This window comes from Berghia stephanieae, chromosome 5, assembly GCF_034508935.2.
Source record: "Berghia stephanieae isolate SIO BIC M18660-M18661 chromosome 5, UCSD_Bste_1.3, whole genome shotgun sequence".
In the NCBI taxonomy this organism is placed as follows: domain Eukaryota; kingdom Metazoa; phylum Mollusca; class Gastropoda; order Nudibranchia; family Aeolidiidae; genus Berghia; species Berghia stephanieae.
This window is the reverse complement of record NC_088364.1, coordinates 52111371-52128037: the sequence shown is the minus strand read 5'-3', so window position 1 is coordinate 52128037 and position 16667 is coordinate 52111371.

Below are 16667 nucleotides of genomic sequence, written 5' to 3'. Positions count from 1 at the left end.
TTACTAAAAATACGATTCGAAAATATATATTATACGATTCTTATCAAACTGCAAGACTATTTACTATTTCGTCAGCAGATATAAACTGTTTCGATCAGCCTTCAATGGCCAAAAAGAGTAATACCGAGCTTTATCCCGATTACTGTAACGTCGACTGGACACTGACAGTTGCTTGCTACCTTTAGATAGGACACAAGTCGATTCTTAAGTTGTTTTTTTTCCTCCTTTGCCAGATCTGCAGACCCAGCGCCAAATAACTGGAGTGGACAGCGGAATCATCAGACAAAAATCCATCGACTCGATCCGGTAGCGAAACCGGCCCCTTTAATTTTCCAATTGAGCTATTGGGACCCCAACATACGAGTCTACTTTGGTCATAATTTGATCTCATCAAAAATAGGCGTCTTATAGCGCCAGCGGCAGCAGTCAGTTATTCAACATTTATTGCGTCATTGATGTCTACTTTGACAATTCTATGTTGATCATTATAAAAAATATCACTGTAAACCTAAAGTTCGTTTTGACCATTTATTAATCACAGTAACCCTACATGTGTATGTCAACTATTTGGTCAGAGAAAATCGACAAGTCTATTTTGACTAATTGATCACAGCAAACCTACAAATCTATATTGACCAATTGATCACAGTAAACCTACAAGTCTATTTTGATCATCTGATCACAGCATACCTACAAGTCCATTTTAACTATTCGATCACAGCAAACCTACAAGTCCATTTTAACTATTCGATCACAGCAAACCTACAAGTTCATTTTAACTATTCGATCACAGCAAATCAACAAGTCCATTTTAACTATTCGATCACAGCAAACCTACGATCTACTTTGATCATTCGATCACATGATCACGACAAAGCCACAAATCTATGGATCATAACTGACCTACAGATGACTACCTTGACCTTTTGATTACAGCAAACCTACAAGTCTATTTTAACTATTTAGTCATACCGGACCTACATGTATACTTTGAGCATTTGATCAAAACAATTCAGCGTTGTCTATTTTGATCATTTGATAAAAATAGACGTATTAATCAACTTTGACTGTTTGTTCAGTGCAACCTTACAAATGTAGTTTGACCATTATACCTTGACCACAACAAATCTGCAAACCAATTTATCATACAATTTGTTCATAACATACATAGGATCTATCCAAATGATCATACCGCTACTCCAAAGTTTTAATCGATTGTTAATTGGGTAGCATAGATTGCACCAATAACTTATAACTCTGATTTATAAATTAACTTTTCATGTAAGTCATAATAGTTCACCTTCTTGTCTTAATCTAATTACACAATGTCATATCAAAAATGTCTAATATGATCATTTCTTATAATTCCAACGTCGCTGTCTACAGTCTAGACTCAAAACATAACATTGCAATTATATTTTAATAAACCTTTAATTCATTTTTAATGAGTAGTAAATTTCAGACACTCACTTAGATTTGGCGGAAAACACTTTGCGATAGACTAGCGTCCTATCCAAAGGGTAGTAAGCAACATTTTCTGTTTCATGCGATAGAATCCTAGATAAACTCCGGTTACAAATCTTTTTTTTTTTTATTTATTATTTTTTTTTTTGGATTTTTTTCTTCTTCAATTGAATAACGCAAATAAAAATACAATGGACTGCGCATAAATCAATACTCTTAAAGTCAACTTCAGCTTAGTCATCTCTTGTTGGCCCCATATATACTGTTCTTTATCTGTGGTCGATTGATAATGGATAAAGTCAACCTTGCTTAAAGTAAACCAATCTTTCTGGTCCAGCCGTGCTGCTTTATCAGGATTCCACTGTAACCGGCAAAAGACATTGCAAAATCTTTCAGACTCATTTAAGACAAGAATATGTCACATTAAACTTCAGAATAACAATGAAAAGTCTATGAAAGGTAACAGTCGGAAAGGACTTGTTTCTAAAAATATGCCAGATACTTTTACAATTGTTGCCCTAACCTAGATAAAGGCAATAAAGCACTTTAATTTGCATGCGGTCACTGTGAATCTTACTTTCTGCCACGAAACTTACCAAATACATGTACTGTGAGGGTTATTGTAACTAAAAATTCTTAAATAAAATAAACTGACAACTCTTAATTTGGAAATGATAATAATATTAACATAAGAAAAAAAAAAAAACAAAAACAAAAAAAAACAAAAACAAAAACAAAACACAACAAAAGAAAAGCAAAAACCAACCCCCCCCCCCAAAAAAAAAAAAAAAAACAAAACAAAAGAAAAACAAACAAACAAAAACACAAAACAAAAAACAATATCAGAAACAAAAAAAAAAAAAAAAAAAAAAAAAAAAAAAAGAAACAAACCGAATTAAAACAGAGAAAAAAAAAACATTAAAAAAACAAAAAAAAAAACAAACAAAACTTGAGCTTTAATATAGAGCAATATCAACTAAACGTGCTCAAAGCGCTTTGCATAGGGCCCCAAGCCAACTGCAGCATAGAAAATACATAATGCTGGTTACGGATATTACAAATTTTCGGACAGAGATAATGCTGTTAACGGTCAGGTACTCATTTCTACACAAGTACGGTGAGATAATATGAGAAAAGAGCCTTTTCTAAGGACTCAACTATGCGCCACCCAAAGCGTTACTCGAACCCTGGACTTTCCGATCGGAAGGCGAGCGTCATTGAATACCACAAGGCCACATATCCGCTCAAACTAGTATCTCCCATAAAAACATAATTTGACTTTTTCTGTCTACGGGTTCGATCTTCAATGGTGGCCGTCGGTCCATTTCACGTAATTTCCAACAAACCTCTTGTTCATTTTTCATGGTAATTTAATCACCATTGACGGCTCCACTTTCTCTCTAATCCTGTCAATTCACAGTCCCTTTGTAGTCGGCGTACCTAGGGTCATTACCATCAGAGGGCTATACAAAGTACGCTATGTACCTACCTATGTACTACTTACCTTAACGTTAGTCTCTCAGTAGTGTTGGGCATATCGTATCGAAATATCGATATATCGATACTAATGACAATATCGAATCATATCATTTCAAAATGCCATATCGATATCGATATATACTATGCTCGCAGTTAACAAGGGCTGTCGGATTGCCATATGCATGGCCCAAATCGGACACACACAGAGAATCATTTCTTCATTTCTTATTATTATCGACTTATAATAATAATAGAGCCAAAAACAACACAAAACCAGTATAGATTACAATGAAAAACAATGGATAAACGAAGAACTTTTTCGTGAATAGAGGTATTGGGGGGGGGGGGGGGGGGGGGGGGAGCACGTTTATCGAAAATTTTTATCAATTTTCGATATATCAATGTATAATAACTCCTTTGAATTGAAATATCGTATCGTATCGAAATCGAAAATTGGTGATATCGCCCAACACTATCTATCAGTTTTGTACGAGGATCGTGTCAGATTCAGACCGATTGTCACGCCGAGACTACCTTAACTACTTTGCCCGATTTTTCAGTTAACGCCAGAGATTTAGTGTGTGAATTCACCAATTAGACTCTCAGACTTGGTATGTGCCATGACGTGGTGCCGTTCTCTGAAACAAAAACCAAAAAAACAAAAACAAAAAAAAAAAAATGCCTCAAAATGTTGGCCAGAAAACTCGTCCTTCGATTAAATGAGAAGTCCCAGGTTTTGAGAGATTGACAAGATGAAGGTCATTTTAATCGATCGATATTTAAAGGACGAGTTATCTGGCCAAAATTAAAAAAAATATGTTGTTTTTTTTTTTCCAGAGTACGGTAGCATACTTATAAGTCATTTAAAAAAAATAGAAAACAGAAGAAGAAAAACAACAACAACAACAACAACAACAACACAAAAACGAAACAAAAAAAACAAACAAACAAAACATACCCCATTTTTTGTCATTTTGTTCACCAAACGTTAACTTCAATAACAATCTATTAAGATGATCCTTTATTTATTTCTCTCTTCTAAACAGGTTTCAGTTTTTTGACAAGGGGAGGTTCATCCTATTCGATCTAGATAGATATTATATTTGAAGAGAGATGAAAAAGAAACTCTTATATAAGTGTGTGATAAAAATTAAACACAACTGAGTAAGAATTTCCGGGTCAATATTGAGTGCACATAATATGTAAATCATTGGAAGGAATGTAAAAGTATAAAGTTGAGTTTTTATATAGCGCAATATCCACTAAACATGCTCAAAGCGGTCCCGAGCCAACAGTAACACTTAATATGAAGGACGAGACATGACGCCTGTTAGGCGATATTGCAATTTTTTTTCCGACCGAGACAACGCTGTCAACGACCAAGCACTCATTTTACACCTGAGTGCGGTGAGGGAATGTGAGTAAAAAGACGTTTCAAAGAACTCAACTATGCGCCGAGCGAGACTCGAACCCAGGACCTTTCTATCCGAAAGCGAGTGTCATACAACAAGACCGCATAGCCGCAAATGTACTTGGGCTAAATGGCCCAGCCGTCATGGCCTTTTACAAACACCCATGGATAAAGGTTTCAATCACTCCTTAAACATCTTGATTCTTCCCTGAGCAAGGTATATACCATTTTTGTTTAATTTACTGCTGTGTGCCGGACTGTATTGGTCTATATTTACGATAAATAGTCAGGTAAAGACAACTTGTATATATATATATATATATATATATATATATATATATATATATATATATATATATATATCTATTACACGCACTCATACATACATACACAGACACAGACACCACACACACCACACACTCTCTCTCTCACACACACATGTGTGTATATATGTATAAATTTGCGTGTCACTTTGCCATCATACTAACAATCCAACCAACACCCCGTTTTAATTTTGAATCAATGAGCCTATGGGTTGTTATTGACAGAGTATACAAAGCAATTTTCATTAGATATTTTTGATGCTTTACGAAAAGGAGAAGAATACATTTGATACATTTGTGCGGTGCTGTGAAAGAAGTCACGAACACTATAGACCTACATGTATTTAAAAATGAAAAATGAATGTTAAAAAAAGACATTACATTGCCCAATAACCCCCCCCCCCCCCCCCCACCACCACCAATGAAACAAAAAAAAAAACAAAAAAAAAAAAAAAAACAAAAAAAAAAAAAACAAAAAACAAAAAACAAAAACAAAACAAAACAAAACAAACCAAATAACAAACAACAACAACAACAATAACAAACGCAACAAAACAACAACCCCCCCCCCTAAAATCCCATAATAAACAAACAAAAAAAAATAACCCAATAAAAAAAAGACCAAAACCAAACCAAAATAAGACACTAAATAAAGATTCTAAAAATCGGACTTTCAAACAAACACGCCCTCCACCCCCTACCCCCCCCCCCCCCCCCCCCCTCTCCAACCTTTCCAAAAAAAAAAAAAAAAAAAGAAAAATACTATCACGTAAGTATCGAATCTGACCAGGAATAGAGTCGGAATTGCACCTAATCGCCTTGACAGGACATAATATGTATGAATAGCTGCTTTGATTTTTGAACTTAACTACATAAATCAATAAGTGAATAGAGCTAATTGAAAAGAAAAGCTACCCCATTTGGACAGTCAAATCGACATCAATTCCTTTTTCAATATTTGCAACAATAATTAATTAAAAAAAGAAAGAAGCGAAGTGCGCTCATCCTCCGAATAATTGCATGAATTTTAAGTTTTCAAGCAGTATGATACAGAAAAAATATCATGTAAGAAAAAAAGTAAGTGGAGAACCTTACTGTGTCTTGTCATGTAGCGGAGACAAACGAAGAGGAGCTTGTGTCGTGATCGGATGGGTGACAATGGACATAGGATCTGGTCCAAATATTGTGAGATAAATTCAGACCATTTGAGTACCTTAACTAGCTTGATCCAGGTTTGAATGAGTATTATGTTATAAATTATAACGGATATTGTCAGAATTTTATAACAAAAAGGGCGTGTGACAGGCGACTAATTGAACTATATGACTGAATTTTTAAAAAATAGCTTATTTGAAAAAATGAAATAATTACAGTGCACTCTGTATACGTCGACGTAGCTTAAGTAGCTTTTTTAACCAAGTCGATTAAATTTTCTTGGTCCCTCTCCCATATTCCTATATAACATTAGTAAAAAAAAAAAAACTCCACATAACTCGATGTCGTTTAAGTCGATGTTCTTGTCACTCATGACCACAATAGAATCACAAATAAACCAAGTATTTCTATTAGTTAAAAAATCTACCAATGCAATAAGAATTGTCATTGGATAAGACTATCCACGAACAATTGGCGCACGCCGATGTGACGTAGGTGCTTTGCCTGGCGTACGCACTCAATGTAAATAAGCAGTATCGAATAGCTTTGATTTATCCGACTCACATTTTACATCGTCGCAACTTCAAGTCAATATTAAAAAAAAAAAATCTCATCCCACGCCATCCTATCTAATCACCCTCTTAATTAGTTTCAATTTTATCAAGAATTCAAGTCTAGTCTACAACTACACTCTTAAACAGAAGGCTGACAACCCTATCGCTGAAAAGAAATATCGAGCTGATTGATGCAGTTGAAAAGTATGGCAAGCGACAGAAAATCATCGCAGAAGAATTTGGCATACCAGCCAATGCAGTCTCCACGACATAAAAGAAGCGTGACTACTATAGTGCTTATCTGGTCAATTCGGTGCGACCAAGCAACGTCAGCGGAAAGCGCAACATGAAGGGCCATACTTATTCTAAATTGGCTTGCTTTGTTCACACGCATTTTTGCTCATTTGGTTACACTCCGGTTAAGTTGATTTTCGGTTAAGTCGATCTTTTTCATGTTCCCCGGGCATCTTCTTATCCGGAGTCCACTGTATTACTTACAATTTGTAAAATGTTTTGGGAAATATTGACCTTCCGAAAGCGATGTGTTTAAATGTTCATAATAATGTTAGATTTATCCTTATCTAACCTTAATAATGTATCTATATGAAAAAAGTGAACATTTATAATCTGATTAAAAAAAAAAAAAAGATATAAACGAAATATGATATATTTGACTGTGAGGCGTGTAGTCTTGTGGTGTGACACTCGCCCTCGTGTTCGATTCCCGCTTTGAGAGGCGAAAAGTTGAACCATTGGAAAAGGCTCTTTAATCTTTAACCATAATCTTTCACCACACACATGTTTAAAATAAGTACATGGACACTTGCATTGACTCCAAAAAAAAACAAAACAAAAAAAAAAACAAAAAAACAAAAAACAAAACAAAACAAAAAAAAGACAATTAAAAAAAAAAACAATTTAAAAAAAAAGAAGAAGAAAAAATAAAAAATAAATGAAAAGAATTGAAAAGAATTGTAATATCGCCGTACAGTCGTCATGTCTCGTTCATGTTATAAATCAGGGAATCATTACATCATTGGAATCAACAGTGAATCAACATCGAGTAATTCTTATATTTTTAGAATTTTTGTTTTTCCCATGACAAAATTAACCATGACTCTTAACCGATTTTACATGGAAGCTAATAACTTCTGTGAAATTTCGGTACACAATTCCCTAAAGCATCGATTTTCCCATCCTGCTTTCAATTGTTTCAATCCATCAAGTTTCAAGGTTGTATTTTCCCCAACATAATATGGGTCGATCGTCATAATGACCACGACACATTTGTTGCAAAATAAGATAATGAACAGTAATCCCCCCCCCCCCCCAAACAAACAAATTTTAGTTTCAAGTTTTCTAATGCATTTAGTGCTGTGGCACAAATATATGACTCCCTTAAAACAACAATATAGATTAAGTCTAAACACCTCCTCCCCCACCCCACCCCACCCCACCTCTCAACTCTCAATATCAGAAATTTGCATCCATTCTAATGACTGCCTAATAATGATATGGATTAAATCAATCAACCCCCCCTCCCTAACCATTCCATTTTTGAAAGAAAAAAACAAAAAACCATTTACTCTCATCAATCGTTTGTTTGAAAGCTGAAACTGAAAATCTGTTTAGTGGACATACGGTCTAAAGTTAGCCGTCGTCGCGCCGTCTACCTTGGCGTCTTCGCCCTTCAAAACGAAGCTAATAGCGACCGACACGCCAGACATCGCCCCGCCATGGACCAACTGAAAATATCTACTGGCGCTGTTTACGGAAAGGAAATTGAAAAGGGGCGTACCTTGCAGTGACTTGGTCTGGGAGCATTGAAAGTAAAGGTAGAGGGAAATATAGAAAATAGAGAGAGAGAGAGAGAGAGAGAGAGAGAGAGAGAGAGAGAGAGAGAGAGAGAGACTTGGTTTGTTTAGAAAGTAGGCCTTTTTGTTATGTATTGTTTAGGAAATAGGAAAAATTACGATTCCGTCACCTTTTTAATTTTTTTTTTCAAAAAAGGTTTCTTTTTTAAAAAGAAGGCAATTGTGGTCATCCCGATCTTGAGGAAGCCTGTAGCAAATTATGAAAGAGATGATAATGATGATAGTGAAAGTTATGGTGGTGGAAGTGGACGTAGTGTACTATGTACCATATTTTTTTCAAAACTCATAACGCTATGTTCACTTTATTTCGAATTTTACTTTTACTCCTGTCCAAGCCAAGCTTCGCTCAGCACCATAGCCATAATCGCCTGCCACCAGAAGCAATCAGGCCCATAGAGAATACAGTAGTCTGTGATCAGCCCCACAGTTCTCTCAGATAATGTCGGGAGGGTGTGTGTGTGTGGGGGGGGGGGGGGGGGGGGCTCATCACGACACACAAAATGATGTTCTAACCGTTAACGGTTGCAGTATGATTGAGATATTATATATATCATATTATTGAAAAGTCACCCAATTGTCGGTCTTGAAACAATATCAAAGAGCTGAGGGGCTACTGAAAGTAGGTCAGAGAAGTCGTGACGTCACACATTGCTTTGCTCCGGTATAAAAATCTTTGGGAGTGTGTGACTGTATGACCAGTCTTCCAGACAATGCATAAACAATTAATAAGTTACATAATGAACCATAAAGTGGCATAACAATTTAGAAGCCTAATGTATAGGCAGATTCCTATGATTACGGCTATGTGATCTAGTGGTATGACACTCGTTTGCGGATCGGAAGGTACTGGGTTCGAGCCTCGCTCGGCGCATAGTTGAGTTCTTGGAGAAGGCTCTTTACTCACATTCTGCTCTCACCGTACTCAGGTGTAAAATGAGTACCTGTTCGTTAACAGCGTTGACTCTGTCCGAAAAAAAAGTAATATCGCCTAACAGGCGTCATGTCCCGTCCTAAATGTTAAATGTGTCTATTGGCCAGGGACCCTTTGTAAAGCGCTTTGAGCATGTTTAATGGATATTGCTCTATATAAAAGCTCAATTATTATTTATTTATATATATATATTTATCTATTTATTTATATATTACGGGGCGCAAAATAGCGAGGATGGATAATCTTTATTGACAGATCATTAAGGTCACTATGATTCCTGGAATGTAACCTGCATCTCTACTGATTCAAGTCAGAGCACAGGCATATCTTTCAATTGTTCGGACATCTCGAGAATACGATCGATTGTACCATCCGGGTATCCACACTCTTAAACACATAATGTATTAAGAAATTAGACAAAAATATATCAAGAGACAAGTTGCACGATTCTTGACTTAATATAATTCCAGAGATGTCACCCAAAAAAAAAAGATAAATGAAACAAAACAAAGCAAATCAAAACGAACAAAACGACAACAAAAGACAAACAAACAAACAGACAAAAACAAATACAAAAAAAAAACGGCAAAAAATAAATCAAACAAAAAGCAAACACACAATAAAACTAGACAGAATGAAACAAGATATATCAGCTGGTCACAAAATAATGCGCCCCTTTTTTTGTCGGCTTGTATTTCTAATACTCTTCATTGGATTTTTAAATACAAATAAAACAAATCCTTATGTAGATTGTCAAAATTTTATGAATATTGATTAAGAAGCGAAAAAGATACAGTGATTTTTCAAAACCGTGTTCAGAAATACAGTATCAGAGAAAAATGACGCAACATTGCAGAGTAAAATGGCGACGATCTTAAATTTTTTGTTGCTAATTTTAGCAAACGTTAATTATGTCACGATAAACACTATTTCCATCATAATTTTCCTCATCATGAAAGAAATCGTCTATATAGCACACTCACATGCTTTATTTTAGTCCAACGATTACAAAGTTAGCCCTTTTAGTGACCAATAGCACCGCCGTCCTCTTTAATGATTCAACGTAGTCTCTTTTTCCAATTTGAAATGCACTTCTAAAATTCCTCAATTCTTCTCTCCTCCCAGCATAAAATAATTCTTTCTCCCAAGGTTTCTTCTGTGAATACAAATTTTTGTCCACTATAAACCCTCTCGGTCAAAGAATTCCAAATTGCGTCATCCATGAATTCAGGCCGGGTGATTGAGGCGGCCAGTTGTCTCTCTATATGAAATAAATATTCTTACTTCGAAGAAAAGCTTGTGTTCTTTTGCTCGTATGGAATGTAGCATCATCTTGTTGAAAAATGAAATTCCTTCCTGTTCACAGTCTGACAAAAGATTTTCTTCCAATAGTTTTATGTAATTATCAGCTAAGAGTTTCCCAGGCATAGCAACAAATGTTTTCTTTAAAAAAATGTCAACGCACAAATGCCAAAATAAGTTGCATCTTTTCGATATCGAAAATTTTAGATGGTGTTACAAGCTTTAATATAATTAAAAAACTGTTAATCCAATTATTTTGATATTTTGCACTTCTATTAATAAAGAATAGTTCTAATAGTAATAAATATTTGAAAAAAGAAGGCATTATAACTTTTTACAATAGTAATAAATAAATAGCGGCGCGTTTGTTTTTTGTTTGTTTTTGTGTGACCACCTGGTATATTAAAAAACAAAACAAAACAAAACAAAAAAGTTTGAAATGTCCGACTTTGAACAAACTTTATTGTAAATATCTCCCACAGTAATGGCAAAACGCTCAACAATCCCCAGTTGTAACCGATATAAAAACATACGTACATATTTCTTAACTTATCGATTATTATATTATTATAGTCTGTTTATAAAATGATTGATAAATTATGAATGTATGATTAAATGGAAATTTCCTTTACTCATCACATGGGGGACTTTATAGAAAGGGAGGCCTATTTCAAAAGAAGACTAAAGATACCCAGTCGCCAGCCAGAGCAGCAGTACCTCAAAGTGAGCTAGGTCGTTAACTTGCTGAATACCACATCGCGATGCCCTGGGTATCGAAACCCGATAGCACCAGGTTACGGAGCAAAAACGAGTGATGTTTCCGAACCGCGGGGAGGGCTAAGAAAATGAAAGGTGATTGATGGAATTAAATGAGAGCGATGGTGCAAACCATCGTTGAATAACATTCCGAATATACGCTGAAAATGATTAACTGGGAGTTAAGGGAAAGACTTCCTGACGCTCCACACGTCGAGAAGACAACGATAAGCAAGACTTTGGAAGGGTTGATGAATACGACAAAGAAGCCAGAAGATGCACCTGTGGAAAAATAAAATTATCCCAGAAATTATCCCAAAGGCCAGATAAACGAATATGCACCATGGTTGATGCCCCAAGTGCAGATAAATGAATTTATATTATTCCACGAAGCTGGAATAAAATTGTGGGCAAAACGATCCCGCTGCAGAGCTAAAAGAGGACAACGTGCGGTAAGATTTGTACAAGGGCGAAGGGGGAGTAATTTGACGATGACTTTCGCTGTTAGCAATGTTAGTGGTCTCATTTACCATGAACTTTTAGAGGGTGGCTAGATATCCCTTTTCTTCAACAATTTTGTCCAAGAGGTCTGCATAACTAATCAGGTCCAAAATATGTGTTGTTTTGTACTTGATGATGCACCACCTCACCGACAAGCCCCCGGCATCGATTTGCCCGATAATTTTTCAATTCGCCATCTGCCTCCTCCTCCCTCTCCCCCCCCCCCCACCCCCCCACCTTCTTCAATATGTGAAAATGCATTCGCTGTGTGGAAATAAACCATTAAAACAATTTGACAAAAGTTCGTGAAGAATCACTTGTTACACCCGACCACCAACGAAGGATGGCAACGTTGTTCCAGTTGACAGAACAAGGAGTCCCTGCTGCAACAAGATACAAGCCGTCTTCGGAATATGCTGACCTACCTTCCTGTGTGTTTTGAAAGGCAGGACATTTATACATGTAACCCTAACCGGGGTCCGTTTTCAAACAGGCTCCTATCCATGTCCAGTACAAGTTTGTAATATTTGTTTAGTGACATCGTAAATAAACCAGTTTATGTAAAGAAATCATAATATAATCTTTGTGTCATTTTATTTACGTTCGTGTTGTGATTTATATGCATTTATAGCCCGGTGACTATGACCAAAGGGGTGACTAAAACCAGCAACCAAAAACAACGTTGTCAATTAAAAAGTATGGTTCAAATTTTACAATCCTTCTTTACAACAACTAGTCAGTGGAAAAGAATAAACTGAATTTTAAAAACTTGACAACAATGTTTTTGGTTGCTGGTTTTAGTCACCCCACTCGCCTTAGTCAATACTGTATTCTAATTTTGTATCATTTGAGGTGGCAATGTCACATTTGATTCGGCTTTGTCCACAATATTCACAATTGGACCGGCTTTGTTCAAAGTTACATCGTCTATTTTAACATTTGAAATAGCAGATGATGATGATGATAATAATGATAATAATAATAATAATAATAATAATAATAATAATAATAATAATAATAATAATAATAATAATAATAATAATATAAATAATAATAATATAATAATAATAATAATAATAATAATAATAAATAATAATAATAATAATAATAATATGATATGAATATAATAGATGATGATGATGATGATGATGATGATGATAATAATAATGAATATATAATGATAATAATAAATAATATAATAATAATAATAATAAAATATATAATAATAATAATAATAATAAATAATAATAATAATAATAATAATTAATAATATATATTATTATTATTATTATTATTATTATTATTATATTATTATTATTATTATTATATATTTATTTAGTTTGCAGTTTGGCACCTAAAGACAAAGGGACACCAGTCAGCTACAAGTAAGTGTCGATTATGTTTGTATTCCGCGAAGATCAAGAGGGCACTTCTTTGGACGTTGGAGTCGTATTTTATTTGGACAGGGCTCCCCCAGGGATTATTAGGTCCTTCTGATTCCCACTTGTGAATATCCGTGGTCCGTGTGATAATAATAATAACATTATATTTGTATTGTCGGGAAAGTCCCATATGACCGTGCATGTATAGATATGATAGGCAAAACTGTTGGATCGGTCTCAATATGACAAGGGGGCGAGTGGTTAAGGTCTGCACAGTGACCCGGTTCAGACACTTTTTATTTTCCTTAGGCAAGATTTATTAACTCTCCACTTACCGATCATTTTCAGTATTTTCCCAATAAAGGCAGGCTAACCCAGCAGAAAAATTGATTTTTAAAACTCAAACAAGCTCCCTACAAAACAAGTTTATGTTCTTATTAATTAAACAAAGATCATTCTTCAAAGTTTGTGATGTACAAAATAAATCTGATTGAGAAAAATGTAATTTCTGTCGTAACAAATATGACGATTTTGATGCAGGTGGTAAGGAGGGTGTTAACCCACAGATTGCTCACTTTGGACAATACGGGTGATTCCTGTTGGCATCAGACATTTGTTTGATGGGTTATCTATATCTCCATATAATAATACCTAGAAGACGACATCTCAAGTTGCGGAAAAGCGTAATTTTCTTAAAAATTTTATTTAAAAAAAATCTGAATCAAGTCAGCAGATAAAAGACTCCTTGTGGAAGGAACATAACTATGACCCTCGGTCAGTCGTCTGACTGTAAACAATGACAGTTAGTGCTATATTAAACAAACTACATGGTAATGCCATCAAGGGTATAAATAAAATACCGTTTAAATAAAATACTCAGAAGTTCTACACACATGGACAATAAATCTGCAATTTTTAACGTTTCTTGTCCGATTGAGCGAATCTAGTGAGAATTAACCTCACAACTAGCACTAGAAAAACATTGACAGAGAGCAAGTGCTGTCAACTTCCTTCATCTTATTGCTTTTAAACAACCAGCTATATTTGTCCGATCGATCTTGATGTTGTGCTACAAACCCCGCGTTTTGATTGGTCAAATATCTACTATACTAGTAAATTGTCGACGAATGATTCTCTGAGTAATGTTAGACTCAGACTTCTTCTGCTGGCTTGAGGAATTATGGTTGTCATGTGATAAATGTACCCTTATTTATTATTATTATTATTTTTTTTTGGATAGTCCTTTAGATCCATGAGGAGTTTATCCCGGTTTCTGAAGCGTTAAACGGTAGCAATTGCTTGCTTGCTTCCCTTGATAGGACGTTATGTAAAGCAATTTGCGTCCGATCTAATGGAACCAATGGGGATGATCTATTTTATTTTTCAACTTGCTCGAGTCATTGGTCACTGTAATGTGGTATTTTAGGTGGAGGTATTTTTTTTTTATTTAAGAAGATTTTATGGAATAATTCTCCACATCACTTGAACGTTTTACATAGATTGTCAGCTCCTGCACTCACAGAATCGCAAAATTAATTAGACTTAAATTAGAGAGGTCTGCAAATCCTATGATTTCCCTGTTACATATTACATGGAAATTTTAAACAGCAATGATTAGTGGCTTGTATAGCTGTCTAAGGATATAACCTTCACAATACAATAAGTAATGAATAAAACAAGTTCCCGTCCCACTTATATTTGACAATAACAGTAAGTCGGATTTATTCTATTTTAAATTGTATGTTATGTATTTACATGTTTTAAATGTTTGTTATACATCACGGGGCAGTAACAAAGGAGAACCACAATATTTTTTATATAGTTGTAAGTCTTAGCTTGGTGGCAGCTGAGGTCCTTAGCCGAACTGGCCATCTCTCAGGTCTTGATCGTAATCGTGCCGTTTGATGCAAAGTTGTGAGGTCGGACTACTCTTCCTTTATCCGTGCTAGGAAGGGGTTGAAATCTGGTTTGATATAAATATAAACAGGCCGTCAGATTTCTCCGTGTTAAACTTCCCTGGGCCTGTCTGCGGGACTTGTGTGCCCTCATACAGGGGTAGCGATAGGGTCTAAAGTCAGCTCTAATAACATGTTCAAATAGTACAAAGGGCTAAACAAGCCTAATAATATTTAATAAAATAGTCTAACACTTAAACGTTATAACTATAGACTCATGAATATTTTAAGTAACATATTTAGAATGCTAACGCCCAGATAGCATGAAGTAAACAAATGGTGGATACTCTGGCCTCAAGAAGTACCGGACTGCGCGAGATAAACAAACTAGCTAAACCATAGTATTGTAAAATGTGTCAAGTTACATATAACCAAGTCATAATGATATCATGCATATCAACCTCATAGGAATAGGGTGCCTTCCTGATGTCCACATTTAATGTTTCATTGTCCGGTATTGGCGGAGTGGGACGACGAAGGTATATTAGGTTTTGCTCTCATGTAGGTGTGAAATTTGCGCACTTCGCTAGGGGAGTAATTGCGTTTCAACGGAAAAAAGCCATGTCGTTATTTCCACTTGTGACAATCACATTGCAAAATCTGGTAAAAAATGACATAATAAAAAGTTTTCTACCATTTTCGAAATATACAATATAAAAGTAGAAGGAACAAAATTGACGTCACTCAGCTCTTTGTTATTGTTTTTAGACACCCATTTTGGTTATTCGTTCCTACTAAATTATATCAATCAGACAAAAAACGTCCATTGATACACATTTTTTGTGTGTGTTGGTGCCTTATATCCGGTTGGTGGATGTCGTGAGTATTTCACATGAACACATAGCATCTATCGGTCATTTTGTTCAGTTTGACCTATGAGTTTGTGTATAACTTTCATAAACGAAGCATGTTTACATTTATTAAGAAACATCCAATCTTTGGACCAATAAATCATGTGATTAATGACTCGGTTGGACGAAATCCTAAGATATGGGGATTAAGCAGAGAGCGTAAAAAATAATCTCGACTGCACCGTTTTACTATATACTCATGATCAAAAATAAGTATACACATTTAAAATCAGTCCCATAATTTTATTTTGAAACGTACCAGAAAGCTGTTGGGCTATATAATTTTTGATGTTACGAATTGTCATTATCTCTAAGGTTTTTGTTTTTACCTAATTGTCCTACTCCTTGATATACACGTGCTGTTTTAACATTTTTGCAACTCACTGTTTACAAGAAGCACGCAGTGCAAAAAGTGTACATATGTTGTCTTGCTTGGCTTCTTCAAACTTAAAAAGCAATCTAGATATATCATTTATTTTAAAATTCGTTGACAATGCAGGATCCTGTATCGTTATTGAAGTTGGAAGCTGAAATTCAATCTAAAATAAATAATAAAAAGGTCCATACATAGTGGATCAATATTATACGGTTTGTTTGGTGGATTGTCGAAATGATCTTTACGGAATTTTTATAAGCGATTCGAACGTTGAAAAATTAGTTATTGCCACACTCACCAACTAACGATCATACCTTAGTATGTGTCTTCTATTGTTTATTTTTTAAAAAATG